The following is a 5940-nucleotide window of genomic DNA, read 5'->3' as shown; positions in this document are numbered from 1 at the left end:
TGTGTACGAAACATTGTACAATTAAGAATGGAGGGTATTAGCTGCCGTTAAACATATTTACATCTATATACCAATACAGTTTTTATGAAAATTATGTACACTAATTACAACCTTAGTCGGCATATAAATAACAATGACCTCAACACAAAGAATAGTCATTAGAGATTCAAATGTTGGAAAATTGTTACAGTTGAATATACAAATTAGCATTAATAACACAATAATTTTTAATTAGTCTGTGTTTGAACCCTCTTCTTCTGTTGAAGTCTCGCTGTCTTCATCTATCTCTTCCTCTGTTTCACTGTTGTCGGTTGAATTTCCATCAGTCTCTTCATCTTGTGTTTGTTGCGTTGTAGACTTGTTTTTTAACTTTTTTATTTGAATAGTGTCGGGGAGAAGAGCTTTAGTTTTTTCGATAAATTGCTCGAAACTCACCCATAGTTGCTTTTGGTTGAAAATGTCTTTGGGGTCAGGTGGCCAGGAACATCCGTGTTGTATACATTCTCTGTAAAACTGAAAACGTTGTTCTTCGAAAGTTTCACATTCATAGGCGAAGTGCATCGCATCTCCAACTGTAGTATTGTCGCATGAACACTTGTCACTGTTTATCTTTTTGATTCTATGTAAGTAGGCTTTAAACTTTCCGTGGTTTGTTAAACACTGAGAGGTGTTGGGGTTTGGCTTATAATGTTTATTTTTAAGTCTATCGGTGATTGAGGGGATGTACTGTACTTGAAACATCTCCTCAATCACTGTAGCCCCCGTGCGAACAATACGTCATTTCCGGTCACGTGACATCGTGGTCAAAAGGGAGCCTACCGCGCGAAAAAAAATTAACGTGCGCTCGCCCACACTCGGGGCTGCTATATCTCGTGAAGGGTCGCCCGTAGGGGGATGTTCATTAGACATTTATTGATCTCAAAGGGGGTCTACCGGTTGGGGATTTTCCCCTCCACACGTGCCCGGTACTTGTACCGTAAACCTCGATTTTAAATGTATCCGCCATTTTTTCAACAAATTTCCCGTGAGTCAATGCGCGACGTTCACTGATTTGTGAGTTACGGGATGTTGTAACGTGCGGCGCAAGGCTAATTTTAATCGAGGCATATAATAAGGCAAGACAAGGCATATAATAATTATTTATACTATTCTGTGGTATAAATAATAAATTCATATCAATAATAAATTCCTATTACAAATAAAAATAATATATTATTAATTTAAAATCTTCGCTAGGGCGCATCTAGATGCATTCCGTGACAATAATAAATTCCTATTACAAATATACTGAATTATTTATATTGTTATATTAACCAAATAATAATTTATTGGCCAAATGAATAATAATAATTTATATTGTTGATTTAAATAATAATTAAAATTGTTAATTTAATTTGAATGTTTGAAATATGACACACGATAGGGGCGCCTCTAGTGTCTGTTTCAAACGGTTACGGGACGGACACGAAATGAATGGGTTATATATATAGATAATTGTGAAATTCGAGGTTTATATAATGTAATAAAAGCATTTAATCCTTTAAATTTTTAATAAATTCCTTTAACTAGAAGATGCACCGGCAGAAACGAAATTTGAGGTGCATGAGAAAATTATAACTCTTTCTATTTAACTATAAAAATTGTCACGATCAATCCGTGAATAGTTTACAAGTATCGACGAAATTCGTCATATTGTTGTCATTTTAACACCAACTTTAACCCCACACCTGCGAAAACAATTAGTCACCTGACTAATTTTCTCACCACAAAATGTATAAAAGCCATCCTCCTTCCCCTCTCGGGGGAGTCGCAAATCGAACGGACAACCACGAAGACGGGCCATATCTTTCCCTCTCGGGGGATTCGCCGAACGTCGAAATCAAACATCGCCTTCTCCATATCAGCCCTACACTCCCATCGCTGACCTACACTTTCGTCGCCGACCTATTGTTGTGTCATCGCCCAGGAGCCATTTGGACGACCTTACTTATTATCCCACTAGTATATGCTAAGAGGTATGAACGCTTATTATTGTAAACTCTCTCTCCGCGGAGTTTTTGTAAAATTTTATTTAGTTAGCGCGTTAAATAAACCGTTGTTTTGTTTTTAAATGGGGTCGTTACTCGACTTTGCCCACGCCTTATCGTCGACCCCTCCGATTTTCCCCCACTCGCGTAACGCGTAACTGAACGTTACTACCATCCCTGACAAAAAAAAGTAGGTCACCGACCTGTGGCCGGAAAAAGAGGGCTTCCCGACGTTTCCGGCGGCTCACATAATTAAAATGTCATCGACGTGTCTCTTATAAAATACTATACCTTTTATATCATCAATTAATTTATTAATATCTATCATTTTTAGTTCAGCTATTATCATATTAATACCTTCAGTTTGTGTGTAATATTTATCATCTATTTGAAAATAGTTACTTCGATAACAAAATTCAATTAAATCTATTTTTTCTTGTTTCATATTAAGTTCTTTAAGTTTATTCTCAATTATTTACCATTCTATCGACGGATACATGTCCATGATATCTAATCAGGGCTTGCTCTAGGGACGGGCAACCCGGATATTTGTCCGGAGCGTCAAAGTTTAGAAGCGCCATTTTGGCTGTAAGCGTGAGAAAATTATTTGTTAAATACTCAATTAATAGAAAATTTCACGTATCGGTTTTTTTCGTTCTCTAAAAATTTACAGTGCGTATCGTATTTATATTGTTTACGTCTAAAAGCTAAAAATATTTACAATATTATTGAAAAATTAACGCAGAATTTGTAAAGGACAATGCTTGAACNTTTTCCTTTTTATTTTAATGTATAAATAACTTAACTCATGCTTAATTTTATCTTCTGTTTCAATTTTAAATTGTATAGTTTCGTTTATATTATTTACTAACTTAGTTATTTCAGCTATTTTTGACTCTGTTTCATTATATACTAGTAGCTTGGGACGCCCCCTAGTGGGCGTTATTTACAAATTTCCTTGAAGCAGGGTTCCTTTGACTTTTTTGTTTCTATCAATATGTTCTACAGTTCTGTTAAAGTCCCAATGGTAAGATTTACCGTACGAATGAAGGGGTGGCAACTTTCCAAACTGTAGCCCCCGTGCGAACAATATGTCATTTCCGGTCACGTGACATCGTGGTCAAAAGGGAGCCTACCGCGCGAAAAAAAATTAACGTGCGCTCGCCCACACTCGGGGCTGCTATATCTCGTGAAGGGTCGCCCGTAGGGGGGTGTTCATTAGACATTTATTGATCGCAAAGGGGGGTCTACCGGTTGGGGGTTTTCCCCTCCACACGTGCCCGGTACTTGTACCGTAAACCTCGATTTTAAATGTATCCGCCATTTTTTCAACAAATTTCCCGTGAGTCAATGCGCGACGTTCACTGATTTGTGAGTCACGGGATGTTGTAAACGTACGGCGCAAGGCTAATTTTAATCAAGGCATATAATAAGGCAAGACAAGGCATATAATAATTATTTATACTATTCTGTAATATAAATAATAAATTCATATCAATAATAAATTCCTATTACAAATAAAAATAATTTATTGTTAATTTAAAACCTTCGCTAGGGCGCATCTAGATGCATTCCGTGACAATAATAAATTCCTATTTTAAATATACTGAATTATTTATATTGTTATATTAACCAAATAATAATTTATTGGCCAAATGAATAATAATAATTTATATTGTTGATTTAAATAATAATTAAAATTGTTAATTTAATTTGAATGTTTGAAATATGACACACGATAGGGGCGCCTCTAGTGTCTGTTTCAAACGGTTACGGGACGGACACGAAATGAATGGGTTATATATATAGATAATTGTGAAATTCGAGGTTTATATAATGTAATAAAAGCATTTAATCCTTTAAATTTTTAATAAATTCCTTTAACTAGAAGATGCACCGGCAGAAACGAAATTTGAGGTGCATGAGAAAATTATAACTCTTTCTATTTAACTATAAAAATTGTCACGATCAATCCGTGAATAGTTTACAAGTATCGACGAAATTCGTCATATTGTTGTCATTTTAACACCAACTTTAACCCCACACCTGCGAAAACAATTAGTCACCTGACTAATTTTCTCACCACAAAATGTATAAAAGCCATCCTCCTTCCCCTCTCGGGGGAGTCGCAAATCGAACGGACAACCACGAAGACGGGCCATATCTTTCCCTCTCGGGGGATTCGCCGAACGTCGAAATCAAACATCGCCTTCTCCATATCAGCCCTACACTCCCATCGCTGACCTACACTTTCGTCGCCGACCTATTGTTGTGTCATCGCCCAGGAGCCATTTGGACGACCTTACTTATTATCCCACTAGTATATGCTAAGAGGTATGAACGCTTATTATTGTAAACTCTCTCTCCGCGGAGTTTTTGTAAAATTTTATTTAGTTAGCGCGTTAAATAAACCGTTGTTTTGTTTTTAAATGGGGTCGTTACTCGACTTTGCCCACGCCTTATCGTCGACCCCTCCGATTTTCCCCCACTCGCGTAACGCGTAACTGAACGTTACTACCATCCCTGACAAAAAAAAGTAGGTCACCGACCTGTGGCCGGAAAAAGAGGGCTTCCCGACGTTTCCGGCGGCTCACATAATTAAAATGTCATCGACGTGTCTCTTATAAAATACTATACCTTTTATATCATCAATTAATTTATTAATATCTATCATTTTTAGTTCAGCTATTATCATATTAATACCTTCAGTTTGTGTGTAATATTTATCATCTATTTGAAAATAGTTACTTCGATAACAAAATTCAATTAAATCTATTTTTTCTTGTTTCATATTAAGTTCTTTAAGTTTATTCTCAATTATTTACCATTCTATCGACGGATACATGTCCATGATATCTAATCAGGGCTTGCTCTAGGGACGGGCAACCCGGATATTTGTCCGGAGCGTCAAAGTTTAGAAGCGCCATTTTGGCTGTAAGCGTGAGAAAATTATTTGTTAAATACTCAATTAATAGAAAATTTCACGTATCGGTTTTTTTCGTTCTCTAAAAATTTACGGTGCGTATCGTATTTATATTGTTTACGTCTAAAAGCTAAAAATATTTACAATATTATTGAAAAATTAACGCAGAATTTGTAAAGGACAATGCTTGAACTTGTTTGAACATGCATATAGTTCTGTGAACAGAATAGCATTAGCACGCGAGCAGAGCGCTGCTTCAGCTTGTGTTTAAACACGCTTAGACTCACTTATACTTACCTCTAATTCTAAAAGAGCGGTTTCATTACACAATAGCATTATTCTTGCTATTACATCGGTAGTGATAACAAGTAGAAGTTCATAAAACTTACTTAAGTGTGATTTCTTAATTTTTAAAGGTAAGTACTGTACAGTACATCTATAACTAACCTGTTGTTTAGTTTGATAGATGCTAATTTATCGTAAATCGATTATCGAATCGAAACAATGAAAGCGTTTTTAAATAAAATAAATATTTAATTTATCCAAAAAGGCTGTTTATTAAATCAATAAAATATTGTATTAAATTTGAATGTATTCTATTGGTATAGTAGGCTATATCAATTAGTTATATTTTCGTTTTATGAAAGTAATGATTTGAATCAATAATGTGTCATTTTTAAAGTTCATTGCTTCGATAATTAGCGTTTTATAATAATACAATTGAATAATTGAACTGAATAAAAGCTTAAAATCAAGAATTATAAAATTGTTTTTAATGACTATTTATGGTTTGCGGAAATATTTGTTATTATAAAATACATAGGCCTATATAAAAACACTGGACTTTCTTTATGTTCACAGGATATGAAAAATATTATGTGTAAGACATAAATATTTTTATGTTTATTGACAGAATATGATTTTAAGTTATGTTAATTACGAATAATATTATGTTTAAGCCATAAATATTTTTATGTCCATTGATAGAAT

The sequence above is a fragment of the Centruroides sculpturatus genome, unplaced genomic scaffold, assembly GCF_000671375.1.
Source record: "Centruroides sculpturatus isolate CEXI.00-Female unplaced genomic scaffold, Cexi_2.0 scaffold1830, whole genome shotgun sequence".
NCBI lineage: Eukaryota > Metazoa > Arthropoda > Arachnida > Scorpiones > Buthidae > Centruroides > Centruroides sculpturatus.
Note: the sequence above shows the minus strand (reverse complement) of the source record.